This window comes from Herpailurus yagouaroundi, unplaced genomic scaffold (assembly GCF_014898765.1).
Source record: "Herpailurus yagouaroundi ecotype Mexico unplaced genomic scaffold, PumYag 183, whole genome shotgun sequence".
Taxonomy (NCBI): Eukaryota; Metazoa; Chordata; class Mammalia; order Carnivora; family Felidae; genus Herpailurus; species Herpailurus yagouaroundi.
Window position 1 is genome coordinate 12,052,374 of NW_024412414.1, and position 15,819 is coordinate 12,068,192.

Consider the following 15,819-nt stretch of genomic DNA (forward strand, 5'->3'; position numbering starts at 1 on the left):
GCCCGTCTCTCTCTCTCTCTCTCTCTCAAAATTAAATAAACATTAAAAAAAATTTTTTTAAAGAATTTGTGAACATTTCTATTTGCAACAAGAGATTTTAGCTGCAGGACTTCTCCCTGTATTTAATATGGAAACATACATTTTGGATACTGTAGAAGATAAATATATATAGTATTTCTCAAATTGGCTTCAGAATATTTTTTTTACTTCAAGTTTATTTTGTTAACATACAGGGCATTACTGGTTTCACATATACAATTCAGTGATTCATCACTTCCATACAACACCCAGTACTCGTCCCAAGTGCCCTCCTTAATACCCATCACCAATCAAGTCCATCTCTTACCCTACTTCAGAATATTTTTAAATTAAATATTGTAGTGGGTTGTTCATATCTTTTCATACTTTAAACATTAAATATCCTGAATTTCAAAGCTTTTAGCTTTGTTTCCAGAAGTTTCATGTGGGCAACCAGTATATATTCATCTTCTTGATTATACAGTCTTTTAGAATGTAGGTCATAAGAAATGTTTGAAACAATGATTACTTATCAGATGATAGTCTGAACAATGTAAAAGTTTTTACATGTAAAACCTTAAAGGTTTTAAGAATAATGCACCATAGGGGCACCTGGGTGGCTCAGTCGGATAAGCGTCCAGCTTCGGCTCAGGTCATGACCTCACGGTTTGTGAGTTTGAGCCCTGCATCGGGCTCTGTGCTGACAGCTCAGAGCCTGGAGCCTGCTTCAGATTCTTTGTCTCTCCATCTCTCGGCCCCTCCCCTGCTCATGCTCTGTGTCTCTCTGTCTCTCAATAATAAATAAACGTTTTAAAAAAATTTTTTTTAAAGAATAAAAGTATAATGCACCAGGAATCTCAGAACCTTTATCTTGCCCTTATATTTGAGAAAAGCATTATCTTTTACCTTCCACAGTGAACTAGATTATGTGTCTCATTCTCCCATTTTCTTCACTTATTCACTTGGTTAATGAACATTTAACCCTCATTGTCCCCCACGCATGGGCCTGGAAATTGATCATATAAAGATGAATGTAAAGGTTCCTGCTCTAACAGAGCCTTTGTCTCATTTCACAAATAAAAATATAATAACAATAATAACCCACAGAGTGGTTGGTGACATAATAAAAAGATACAGGCAGTTACCAAATAAGGCAAACACTGCCTCAGGTAGTTGGAAAAAGCTTCCAAGGAGTAGGCCTTCAAAAAGGTAACCTTCAACAGAGGTAGGTATCAAAAAATGAGTTTACCACGTTTAAGAGGACGGCAGATACAGGTCAGTAACATATCCAAAGAAAGAACATTTGTTGAGGTGTAGGGATAAAGACATACAGAAGGGTGGGGAATTGAGGTGATGGAGCACAAGGTTAGACTGTGGCTAATGTGTTCAGGAACTTGCATGACAAACTAAGGAATTTAACTGAAATATTATATATATATATACACACATATGGATTTCCTTTTTTATTGTTTTGTCCCATTTTTGGCTGGCGCTCTAACTCCCTGTTCAAAATACCAACTTCCCAAAAGCAATGAGAGGAAACCTGATCCTAAAGAGAACAAAGACTGTGTGTCACAGATCTTTTTGTCCTCAGGACCTGGCTTAAAGATCAACATGTGGGAAGCAGTCTAAAGTATAATACATGGATAGATGGATCCCTGGATCAATGAATGGGGGGGGGGGGGGGAAGAAGGAGAAAGGACAAGGGATGAAGGGAAATGTAACAAGAGTAGGAGGGGAAAAGAAAGGAAAGGGAAGAAGAGGACAAAGGAAAACAGGAATGGAAAGTTGGAGCAGAAAGAACACAGTTATATCAATTTTTGTTTTTGTCAGCATCCTGTATTTGTCAGGATGCTGAACTGCAGGTAACAAAGACCCTACTCAATCTAGCTTATATAAAAGGGTAATTGGTTGGGTCCTATAGCTCCTAATTATCCTAGGGTGTAGCTGAAGATTAAAGGAAAAATTGCAGGAAGCAGTGCCTGAGGTCACAGAACTGAAGACAACCATTTCAGGACTCTCCCTGCCTCCTGTTCAGTCTTGTCCGGGTATCTGGGCTTAGCCTAACTGTGTGGACATTAACCAATTTCCTGTATAGACAGCATCTAACTCTCAATGTCCACACTCTGATGCTACTTTTAGGATACAGATCTACTTCTTCTTGAATTCCTTCATCCAGAGGAAGAGGAAACTGAAATGGTTGCAAGTTGCGACACTAGCGCATAAATTTGGATCAAAATAATTACATCTGCTTTAAAAGACATACAATTGTAAATTATGACATTGTGTTCTGGATTACAGAAGTAACTTTATTATTAAATTATGCAAAGAGACCACAGACATTAAATATTAGACTAACATTTAATAAAAGAACAGTTAGATTTCATCATCAGGGTTAAAATGGTATTAGCTCATAACAAGTAAACGTGGCCAAATCTGAATAATGTCTCACTTCTGCCTCACCAATCTCATGGCATGACATGAAGATCAAAAAAGATGAAGTGTGTGAATGCTTACAGTAAGGTCTATGAAACTACAGTGGCCATTATAGCTGTCATTTCTGCTGTTATTAATATTCGATAGATGTGAAGAAGCAGAACAAGCAGGGTCAAAGAAACCAAGTCTTGCCTTATAATATCTACCGAAGATTTCCTCCTGACCTTTGATAAAATAAATATAATTCATTTAATTCCTTAAATAACTGTTCTTTCCAGCACCAGTATATTTTTTCAAGGTCTTTAGCCCAATACCTCACACTATGGATACAGATGCAGACATTCTTATTTTTCTAGTATTTCTCAACATAAGGAACTGTGTTCAAAGTTAAATACATGATGATGTGAGATGATTTATCCAATGGAGTAGAAAACAAGTTGGATAATTGAGATGAACATTGAGAGAATATGTTGATCACAAGGGAACATGCTTTAGCTGATCTGCAGTAGAAGAACAAGTTGATAGCAATGACCTTGAGCAGACAGTTCTGACAATCGGGCATCTAGATGGCCTTGTGAAAGAGGCAAAAGTTAAATTAGACATGGAAAGGTAAGTCCAACTTTGATAGGTAAAGACTGAAAGACAGGAGTATCCCCGACAAAGGAAACTGAGTAAAAGGCAGAAAGGCTGGATCAAATATTGGGCACAATAGCAAGCAATAAGTAGCAGGAGTCTCAGAAACATGAGATAATGGCTAGAAAAACTGAAAAGTAACTGTGGAAACATTCTCTATGTCAGCATTATAACTCTCTACCTAATCCCTGCTATACTTAGCTTTAAAATAGGTAATGAAGGGGAGCCTGGGTGGCTCAGTCAGTTGAGCGTCCGACTTCGGCTCAGGTCATGATCACGGTGCATGAGTTCGAGCCCCGCATCGGGCTCTGTGCTGACAGCTCAGAGTCTGGAGCCTGTTTCAGATTCTGTGTCTCCCTCTCTCTCTCTGACCCTCCCCCTTTCAAGCTCTGTCTCTCTCTGTCTCAAAAATGAATAAAACGTTAAAAAAATTTTTAATAAATAAAAAAATAAAATAGGTAATGAAATTGGAATTAATTTAGTAAAATAATTATGGTATTTACAACTTTTCTAAATAGTATTACACTTGCCTCTGAAAATAAGTAGATCTATGCTCTCTACTTATATGTTGATATAATTTAACACACAAAGAATATTTGCTGTTTTTTTTTTAATATTTCCCTTAAATTTTGTTTATGCTGATTTCTATTCTTTTGATGGGAAAGAACACATTTGCACATTGCCTTTGTCAAGGCCATGCTGAAAACCACCCTTTGCCATAAAAAGACATTTTTACTAATGGCATATAATCAAACATGCACTTCATTCGTCATTAAAACTTACTGCAAATATTCAACAGCTACATAGCAAATGCAATGAAAACAATAAAGTTGATTTCAAACTGTAATGCCTGTGATTTGTCTCATAAAATACAGAAAAAAAATGCCTGTAACAAAATTAGATATGCAAAGAACATTTTATTCCCATTTGATTTACAAATGTTTAAAATATAGTTTTTAATATCTGGCACTCGTGATGAAAACTACGTTCTTATTTTAAATGAAGTTAGTGTCTTAATAAGCTCTGCTGCTGGTTGTTATCATTTTTACAGATGAGTTATATATATATTTTTCTACACAGTGAATAACTACTCCTTGCATATGTAGACTAATCCATATAAAATAGATACCATCTTACCATTTTTCATCTACAAAGATGACAATTTTTTTTAGATTTCACCTATCTGATTAAAATCACAGAATTTCAGATTAAGAAAAATGGTCCAAGATATATACTGGTCTCTGGCCTGGTTCATAAAAATCCCCTCTAGTATAAAAAGGGGGGCATTTCTTATCTGCTGTTGTCATGTTTGTAATAAGAAGCTTAAAATAATATATGAATGGAACACAAAGAAGTATTCAATGAGGAATAAGCCCAATACTCAACTGGATCTTTCCCCATATTTACCCACTTCAAAAAAAAATTTTTTAATAAAACAAAAAAGAAACACCTATTGGAAGCAAATAGCTAACCTCCCAACATAAAAGGTTCCTGAACATTATTTAGAGTTTTTGAAATGAGCAGATTAAAGGATATGAGGACTTACAATCTAGACTAAAAATATAACGCATTTATTTCTCTAATTTCAAACAAAAGGAACTAAAATTAGCATTCCTGGATAACACTCTTTCATCTAAGTAGCTTAGAAGAATCAAGTGAATTATTCAAATCTAGAAAAGGAAACCACTAGGAAAATAGATATTTTAATGTTCTTCAGCCTGCAACCTATCCAGGAAGAGAGAAATCAGATAAAAGATAACCTTCAGCAAACAAGGTTATGAGAGATTCTTTCAATATGAGTCAATCTTCCGTCTCCATGTCAGGTAAGACAAAAGGACACAGAAAGGAAGCTTGCTTTCTTAGATCCACCCCACCCCAAAATTGAAGAAAACAAGAATACTGCTGAATACCTAAAGAATCAATTGCACCTTTCCACTGTTCGATCCCAAGAAGTAAATTTACCGCACCCTGTACACTGTTCATAACAGTGTTACTGATACAAAATTATTCACCTCTAAACGTTAGCTTTTTCAACTATGAAATGAAATTATTTTAGGGAAGAAGTCATGTAAGAAATCATGTATGATTTATCCCACTAACCATACAAATAAAGTAGGCTTTAGGGAAACTGAATTGCTTAAGATCTCACAGCTCTTGAGAGCAAGATTAGCCTCAAAACACTTGCCTTGAAAATTCCTGTCCCAAGGCTTTGATGGCCCAAGACTGTAGGATACCATCTGCTTTGTTTTAATTTGGACATCTTTGCTATGGGATCAGGTATGTACCGTATATGTGTCTGTGCAAATATCTGTGTATATGTTAGACAGGCATTAATGTAGTTAAGACTCAATTTTATACTGATTAATAATCATTCTTAAATGGCCAGTAATCCTTTTTAAGTCTAAAAGTCTTCTCCGTAAATTAAATTCTGTAATGCTATAGGATTACATGCAATTAGGTAAGCAAATACCAGTCACAGTATTACCACAAAATTACCAAAATATACATTGCTAAAACAAGCAAACTGGTAATTTTCCAGTATATCATGCATGCACTACATTAGAAGGAGCAACGACAGAAAACTTAATACAAAATACAAAGGTGTTAGATTGAAAAACAGATGCTTATTGAGAATTTTCCTATTGAAGAAAGGGCCAACCCATCACTAAGAGTGGCAACATATGAGATAACGTTTACAGGGGTAAGGTAGGTTTCAAAATACACATGTTGGCAATGTTAGAATTTAACATGACAAAATATAACTTGCATAAAAAACACCAATATGTGTTTCATATATATATATATATATATATCTATATATATATATATATAGGAAAACAAATGTATTGTACATTAGAGTTATCTGGATAATAAATTTAATTAGTTAACTTTCTTATTTTAAGAACTGTACAATTTTATTATTTTTTTATTTTTTTTAATGTTTATTTATTTTTGATAAAGAGACAGAGCTCGAGTGGGGGAGAGACAGAGAGAGAGGGAGACACAGACTCCAAAGCAGACTCCAGGCTCTGAGCTGTCAGCACAGAGCCCAATGTGGGGCTTGAACCCATGAACTGTGAGATCATGACCTGAGCCAAAGTCAGAGGCTCAACCTACTGAACCACCCAGGCGGCCCCAAAACTGTAGAATTTTATAATACACTGGCAAATGGAATTTCATAATAATTTTTTTTTGCAAATGAAGTTTTGGGGCTACACATTACATTTAAAACAACCTATTATAGTTTATTATAATTGCTACTGCTTTCTGTATATATTACTAACACAGAAAGAACTACTTACTAATTCCGTAACTGAAAAGGAAAAGTAGTCTCAGTTATTATCAACAGTCAAAACTTTTGTACAACTCCTAAAAGATAATTTATATACTACTTTACACATATAGATCGTTTTATTTAAACAAAGGGTACATACCCCTAAATATGTTATTCATCTCAACTTCAACTGCTCATCACCTACAAATAAAGAAATGGATTTTAGAATACAGCATAAACCTGGGTCTTTTTTTTTTTTTTAAGTTAGTGGCATGCCAGTACTGCTGATTTTAGAATAAAATGTTTCAATGCTAAAAAAAAAAAAAAAAAAGTGTCTCAGGGAATTACAGAGGATCTGATTTTATCATGATATTCTTTAAACTGTGTAATTTAGAAAACTATCATAGTAAATCTATTAAAAAAGCCTAAGAGCTGATTTATATCCAAATATCTAGAATAAAGAAGAGATACTAATAGTTTTGCTTATTGTACACATTATAGTAAACATTTGAGTTTCATATGAAACTAAAAACTCATCATTTGAAATTAAGGAAAAATTTCCTCAGGTCATAGAGAGCAACAATTAATATTCATTCCTTGTAAATGACATAAAATCTCCCTTTTCACCATCTTTTTAAAAATCATTGCTAATCTTTTTAGATCAGAATTAATTTATTTTAAAAACATGAAATCTAAAATTTAAAGGTTACATAAATTATGCAACAATTAAAAATTATGACTTAATTTTTTTAAGTAATCTCAACACCCAACTTGAACTCATGAATCCGAGATCAAAAGTCCCATGCTCTTCCGAAGGAGAAAGCTAGGCACCCCACAAAAATTTTAAATGGTATGAGGGTTATCCAAAATTTACAAATGCCCCCACTTTTATTACCCTCAGAAATTGAACACCGACCTTTTCTAAATTTAAACTCTAAGTGATATTGATAATAGTTTGGACTTAACACAAATTTATATTTGCATTTCTATGACTTATGTTTTATCTTCAAATTCTCCTTTCTGAGGTCTATATACAAGCAGCCAATTGGCTACCTGATATCACTATTTGGATACTCTAAAGGGATGTCAAATTCAACATGTCTGAATACAAATACATGATTTCTTATACCAACTCTCCCCTGAACCCAAATGGTCTACTTCCAGTGCTGCTAGTGAATGGTACCACCATAATTCACCAGCCAGAGAGGTAGGAGTCACACACATCTTTTTCTTTCACCTATTGGAAGAGTAGTCAATCCACCACTAGATGCAGACCATTTAACTTCATCCACATCTCTGTCACCAACTCCCTTCCACCTACCATCATTTTATACCTCAAACAGCAGTAAGAACATTCTCACTGCATTCACCACTGACACCGCCTATCCTTTTTGCCCCTATCCATTTCAACCCTCTGAGGATGCTTCAGTGTCTTCCTATTAGTCATGCAAAATGACCAAAATTCTTTAACAGGCCTACAAATCCCCGTATCATCTAGCTTTTGCCAAATATTCCCTGTATCTTCCACCATTCTCCACCCTCTGCACTCCAGATAGAAGAAAGTATTTTCAGTTCTTGAAATCTGTCATGATCCTGCCCATTTAAGGGTTTTTATACATAATATTGTTTCATCTGACATATTCTTCCCTTAACCCATTTCCACCTATTCTTTCTGTAGATCACCATTTAAACTTCACTTTATAGGCATTAGAAAGAGGCCTAAGTCAAGTCCTCCTAATATATTATACTCTCACAGGACAACATTTGCTTCTTCAAAGCATTGAACACTGACTGTCTATGTGACTTATTACTACATCCCTAACTGCAATGTAAACTAAATGATGGTGGCATCGATGTTGCATATCCCTGGTGCCTAGCAGAGAGCCTGACATGCCAGAGGTGTTAGTGACTGAAATTAAAATAAGTGAATAAAGGGCGCCTGAGTGGCGCAGTCGGTTAAGCGTCCGACTTCAGCCAGGTCACGATCTCGCGGTCAGTGAGTTCGAGCCCCGCGTCAGGCTCTGGGCTGATGGCTCAGAGCCTGGAGCCTGTTTCTGATTCTGTGTCTCCCTCTCTCTCTGCCCCTCCCCCGTTCATGCTCTGTCTCTCTGTCCCAAAAATAAATAAACGTTGAAAAAAAATTAAAAAAATTAAAAAAATAAAATAAGTGAATAAAAATGATAGTTTGGGGGCATATCTTTTCTATACTCGATTCATACTAAGGCATGATGGTATGAATGGAACATATACATGTTATATTCTTGAGAAAAATATTTGAGATTATTCCTGAGCCCCAAAACAAAAGGTGGAATCCAATAATGATACTTGTAAAGCATTAATTACTTCTTGAAGACCAAAACAAAATTATTTATTCCTCACATGTAATTCAATGAATAAAATTTAGTAGGTGTGGAATATGGATAGAATAAAAGAAGTTTCATTTTATGAAGCTTTTCCATTTACAGCACACTTCCAGATAAATGTTTGACTTAATGTCCAAAGGGGATCATGTATTGAGTATCTACTGGTATTATCTCCAGTTATCGGACTTAGAAGTAGGGTAAAAGAGGTTTCATGTTTGGCCTGTGGTTGCATTACTAATAGGTACAATGAGACCTCTTACCTCCAACTACTGTGTACTCTCTACTAAATTACAGGGCCTTGGCAGTGATCCAGATGATGTGAACCAGACAAGTTCTCCTAATGACACCATGCTGTAACTCCATGAGGATTATGTTGCTGCTACAGAAAATTTTCATGACAATATATGGAATCTATACTACATCGTAACTAAGGAAGCACTCACCCCTCAAAACTCAACTCTACCAACCTAAACTTTCCAAGCCTTTCTCCACTGAATTAAGGCTTACCTCTGCATCTCCTATCGCAGTATTTCCTATAGTACATTTTACACTGGTTAGTGATACTTCTCTTTTGACTAAACTGTATGGACCAGAAGCAAGATGGTATTCATATTTGTACCCCAGCACCTAGTACAGTGCCTCTCTCACAGTGGTCACTGAAACCCTGGGGGACAGGTGTGAGTGGATGTGTGCAATAGTAAATGAATGAAATAGGCCAAGAATAAACACAGAGTTACATGATCCTGTGACTTCTAAATCATCAAAATTTAAAACATAGACCATTTTATTGAAATTTGGTTCTCTAGTTGGCATAACCATTAATCAAAATACATCATGTGTTTATCATATAGGATACCAAAGCTCCTCTTACTGACAAGTTAAGGACCTATACAATTTTCATCAGGAAGAAATATTATTTTAAGCCAATAGAAGCAATCAAACAAACATTTATAAAAAACCATGACAGGAATGGGGCGCCTGGGTGGCTCAGTCAGTTAAGCGTCCGACTTCAGCTCAGGTCATAATCTCGCGGTTTTTGAGTTCATGCCCCACCTCGGGCTCTGTGCTGACAGCTCAGAGCCCAGGGCCTGCTTTGGATTCTGTGTCTCCTGCTTTCTCTTCCCCTCCTACTCTCATGCTCTGTCTCTGCCTCTCAATAATAAATGTTAAAGAATTTTTTTTAAACATGACAGGAATTATTTTAAAAATGAAAAAAAATAAAATGATATACAGTAGGTTTAATTTGTTCAAAATTTTGAGTTATTTTTTAAGTATTTACTGTAGCATGTTGAAATACCAGATGAAATATTCCCCTTCTACATAGATAGTAAGGGTCCCGGGTTTGCGACTGCATCAAAACTAACTTCTGTATTAATAAGCTGCTTAATGTAAGGAGCTTTCAGGTTACCTGGCAAGTATAATCCTTTATACCTGGCTAAATGTACAAACTGATAACAGCACCATTAAATCTCATGGCATTCACAATAATCACTCAATTCAAACTCTATTCAAAATACAAGTAGAATGGAGAAAAGTAAATCTTTTGTTTCTGCAATGTATAGACTCGTAAGTGTTCTCAACCACTTTGTTCTTTTGTTAGTTCTCAGAGTTCTAAGACAGCAGATCTTATTAATATGACAGAAAGGCCAAGATAGATGAAAACTCAATTTTTCCAAATAACTATAGCCTTTTTTTTCCCAAGCAAAAAATACACTCAGAGCAATACTATTCAAATCAAATGAACAGATTTTGTCAAAGCTTCAAGCAACAAGGAAAACAAGTATCTGGTCCTCTTTTAGCATAAGCCTGAATCATTAGTGACTGAGGTAATACTGAAAATGTAATCACATGCTTTTCTGACAGAGAGATGGGTGCTACTGACTCAACATAAGGAAAATAGAAAAAAATATGACAAGAGCAATATGCTCTTTGTTAGGACCCCACTAACACACTGATCTTTCTGACAAACATAATCAACAATGCACCTGGCCTTATGCTCAAGGAAATTATTTTATAAATTTATTTTATAGTTTACTAACTCCAGGTACCATACTCAGTCTTCTCATCTCTCTAAAATGGCATTTAATGAATTTTCTTATCAGATATATCAGCATAAATCCTGATCTAGGGTCAAAGATTTCCTGATCTAGGGTCTGGAATAAAGGCATAGGTATGAGTAGTTCTGTCTAAGGAGAGAAATTCCACAAGCTGATAAAGTTTTTAAGTCTTATTTACAGCAACAAAAGATCTTTTAATACCTATCTAATCCTGGTTTTCTTACCAGATGGTAAGGTTGCCATGTCAGAATCTAAAAGCTAGCTGGCAAATTATCATCCCCAAACAAAGAAAGCCTATTAGATACCTCAGAGAGCAAAGATTCATATGGGATGGCTGGAACAGTAAAGAAATACTGCCAACGCTAACTAAATAAGGTGGATTTTCCATGTGATTGCAATTTTTCCACCTTTGCTGTATATTTCACTTCTTGCTCAAACAGGACATGGGTAATTTTGAGAAAGGTGAATCACTGGGCTCAAATCAAGGAGTCCTAACTCTTCCAAGAACTTTCTTGGGAAAGAAATGAGCTTTTTTCATCTATAAAATTAAAGTGGTGTGCTAGAGGACCTTCAAGTCTCTGCAAGACAGAAGAACTATGATTTCCAGGATGATTTTGTCATACTGCTGCTCCATTAAAAGGTTTACCAGAGAGGTCAGTGGAATAAATCCAAAGAAAATGATCTCCATATCTCAAAAGACCTCATTTCTCATGCCGTCTACACCTGTCCTCAGTCACTGGAAATAATCCTTAAGTGGTATTATTCCAAAGACAATTATTTAATGCTGAATTGTACATGCCTAGTTCACAAGAGCTGTCTATATAATAGTCAATGCATATAGCTACTAAAGAATATAGAATATATCACAAGACTGGGAAAAAATTAACAAAGCAGAAGCTTTTTAATCAAGTACTTAAGAGGTTATGGAGAGGCCACGAAGTGAAGTTATGTTTCTAGTCAAGAATGCCATCTACTGACAGACAATAAAGTACTCAATATTCATATGATTTTATTGAGTGAAGAGTCAACAGTGGATTTCATTCCTGGATCAGTTAAGAATCCGGGAAGTAAAAATAAAAGTCCATCAATTCTTAGCATCTCTTTGGGGTTTCTGTGGGTATATATTTAATAACTGTCTTATTTCAAAATGTTCAGTTTAACCCCCATTTAGCCTTAAAAATATAATAACAGTGGACAGATTTGCCAGCCATCCTTGGATGGTTTGAGTGCTCCTAACAGGTGCCTCATTAATTAACTTCTTAGGACATGAACAGATTTCTATCAAAAGCACTGAAATCACGTCAGAAAAAAATAAAAATTTTTTTTTAAAAGGAGAACCTGTCTGCCAAAGTGAAGAAGCTCCTACATAGCTCACTCAATTTTTCTTATGACTTTCCATTGACAAAGTCATCTCATTTAAAACTTGCTAATCCCCTGGTAAGGCTGTTTTGAGATGTGAGGATGATAAGGGCTATGATAAGGGTTCAATTTCAACTACAACAGAAAATACAACTGAAAAAAAGAATATTTTGACACCTCATGTTTTCCATCTATTGAACTGGCAAAGATCAATAGATTTACACTGTGTTGGTAAGTGCACTGGGTAAAAAAAAAACATTCACATACCTATTTTTAGTGGGTGGATCCATTGGTACAAATTCTGTAGAGGGTTATTTACCAATATCTATAAAAAGTAAAAAAGCAATTTTCTTTACTTGTAAATATCTTCTCTAGAGTTATACAGTCTAGAAACATAAAGTCATTGGGGCACTTGATACTCGTTTTAAGAGTTACTTATAGAGTGAAGAATAAATGAAATAATTTGTTTCAAGTATATAAAACAAAATGTGTAGCGTAGTTCATGTCACTGTCATTAGATGATGATATAATTAATCATTTTAGGAAGCACTACAAAATTTCAGACAAGTGAATGTTCCATTCATTATGGTAAAAAAAAAAAAAAACCTTATGTGTATACTACATATATCAGTATCTAGAACTTTAAAGTATCTAGACTACTTTAATGCTTTGGTAAGCCTTGTCAACTGGGGAAATCTTGCAGTAATGTATAATCATGTGTGTTAATTTCCTAGAAATATTTTATTTTGAATTAATAAAGGTCTAAAAGATTAGGAAAAAATCCAAAATCCTTATAATCTTGATAAAAATTAATATAATTTTATTAGGACATAATTGATTGAATAAGTTGACACATAGTTTAAAATTTTTCCAGCTTTTTTTCTCTTTCTGTAACTAAATTACATCCTAACCATTATCAACCATTCATTTTAGCTGAATGAGAAAAAGAAAAAAATGTTAAGTGAAAGCACATTCATTTGACATTAACCCAAAATAACCAATTTGCTTCTCATGAGCCTTGGCTGTTGCTGAGGTGCATTTGTTAAATTATAGCAGCAATTTTTCCTCAGGAATCTTCTAATTTTGTCCCAATCACTAGAGTCATGTTTATGTATTTCCTTGCACAGATATACTGCTTCCTCAGAGAACTCTTGAGAATAGAAATTTTTTATCAGATGATTGAATATCAAACAGTGAGATGACTAGCCGGTTAGGTTAAAAATATGAAAAGACATTTAAATTTAAACATAAAGGAGATCGTCTGAATGACAAATTATGGGTGATGCAGAGGAATGAATCAGGAGAACTTTTTCCCTTTTCTCTCAGAGCTTCTCCATATCTAAGCAGGAAAGCTTGGTCTCAGTATCCTACTGCTCAGTGCTGTGCTGTCTAATAAGGTAGCCACTGGCCAGATGTGACTATTGAGTGTTTTGTCATGTACCTAGTAAACATTAAAGATGTAGTGTCAATAATCAATTTAGAGTATCTCATTCATAACTGTTTTAATATTGATAGATGTAGATACAAACTTTTGACCACATGCTGTTAACTAAAATTTCACTTGTTTCACTGTACTTTTAACTTTGACTTCTAGCAAACTTGAAATCATACCTTTGGCTTACATATTTCCACTAGTGCAGAACTAGTGCATACCTATCTATGATGTAGTACATTCTATTTGTTCCTTTGTGGGCACCTGTGCTTTGATGGTACAGGGACTAAGTAGGTTTCTAAAGGGGCAGAGGCTGTTTATCTTTACAATCCTATCTTGATTAGGCATGTGAAGACCTGCTGATTCCCATTATGTGGATTCAGATCTTGCCCCTTAAAAAAAGGCATTGCCCAACTTGGTGTTAAAGTCATAAGGCTTGAGTTTTCAGCTCAATTAGCTGGACGAATCATTTAAATCCTCTGAGACTTTTTTCTTAGTTATAGAAGTCCTGTCTATGTGACCAATACCATTCCTGTGAAAATCATTTAAGGTATACATGGGAATTCTTTAAGCCATACACACTATGGCATTTGATGTGGTATTAACATTTAGTTTTAGCTCAACAAACAACATGTGGAAAAACTGATTCTTTGTAATTCACCTTAATGGGAGCAGAAATACCAAACCTTTGCTGCCAATCACATTGCTGAGTAGAACAGACAGCAGTTGATTTGTTCAATGACAAGTCATACCTTAGATTATTCCTAATAATTCTATTTCAAATCAAGTAAAAAGAGAATGAATCTCTCAAAAACTTAACTGTAATAGTAACAGAATTAAGAGTAAAGAAACTTTAGATAAAAAACAGATTCAAAATACATGAAGGTGTTTTCCTTATAACAATGATCTCTTTCATATACTTACACATTCCCTCATCAAACATTTAGAGTATGCTCTACGATACAGCAAAGTGGAAAAGATCACAGCCACCTTGAGTGTTTTATGTGGCCCTTCCAACCCTGTAATACTGGAATAAATTATTAAGACTAGCAGGTTTTGTGGACACTTAACGGTGTACTAGAAAAAAAATAACTCCTGGCACATGGTGTTTAATAAATGTTAGCCAAAATAACATTTATTATTATTTAGTCACTGTTATAGACAATGAAGATACTAAAAGACAAATATGTCCTGAAGGCATTATCTACACTATAATCTATCAGCTGTATCTAAGGAAGTCTAAATAGTAATTATTTTCAAGTATCCAGGAAACTATATGAATCTTACAGGCTGTTTTCCTAATATTTAGCCCTGTGTGAGGCACCTGGATGGCTCAGTTGGTTAAGTGTCTGACTTTGGCTCAGGTCATGATCTCGCGGTTTGTGAGTTTGAGCCCCGCATCGGGCTCTGTGCTGACAGCTCAAAGCCTGGAGCCTGCTTCAGATGCTGTGTCTCCCTCTCTCTTTGCCCTCCCCTGGCTCATGCTCTGTCTCTGTCTCAAAAATAAATTTTAAAAAATTTTTAAAAATTTAATATTTAGCCCTGTGTAATTACAACCTTGATCCTCTGAAGGATCCATTCAAGAAGCCTAAAGATTTTTTAAATTTTTTTAATGTTCATTTTTTTAATGAAATTTATTGTCAAACTGGTTCCATACAACACCCAGTGTTTGTTTATTTTTGAGACAAAGAGAGAGACAGAGTGCAAGAGGAGGATGGACAAAGAGACAGGGAGACACAGAATCTGAAGCAGTCTCCAGGCTCTGAGCCTGACACAGGGCTCTAACTCCTGAACTGTGAGATCACGACCTGGGCAAAAGTCAGACGCCCAACTGAGCAACCCAGGCACCCCAGCATAAGGATTTCTGCAAACTAAGATATAGTTTACCTAATCTGGATTTCAGAAACCAGTTGGAAACCCATCATCATCAAGGATTTCTGCAAACTAAGGTATAGTTTCCCTAACAGGTTTCATTTAATAAGTCTTGTCATAACTGGATTTCAGAAAGCTCTTGAGGAAATAGTGGTTACCTCTTCCCCCAGGTTTAAAGTTAGCCTAAGCACTCTGTTAAATGGATTTCCTCTCAAACCACTTTTTAATGACACACAAACCCATCATCATCAAGTTCTAACATAATAATAATCATTTACCATGATCCCCTAGTTCAGTGACAGAGGTAAGAGATAAATAATAAAAAAAAACATCAATACCTTCTTGCCTCCTTCCCGAACCTTGCCTCAGTAAGCT

The 15,819-nt window shown here is 35.2% G+C and overlaps 1 protein-coding gene across 4 annotated transcripts in view; it reads right to left on the reverse strand.

Annotated features, from left to right (window-relative positions):
* The window catches only part of CNTN4 (contactin 4), a 911,050-nt gene that overhangs the window by 767,708 nt on the left and 127,523 nt on the right, over positions 1–15,819 (reverse strand). Inside the window, exon 2 of one of the 4 annotated variants that reach the window (XM_040492133.1) lies at positions 6,522–6,562. The exons of the other annotated variants lie outside the window; for them this stretch is intronic. The gene's annotated coding sequence lies outside the window, so the exon portion shown is untranslated. The remainder of the gene's footprint in view (positions 1–6,521; positions 6,563–15,819) is intronic. 4 annotated transcript variants of the gene reach the window in all.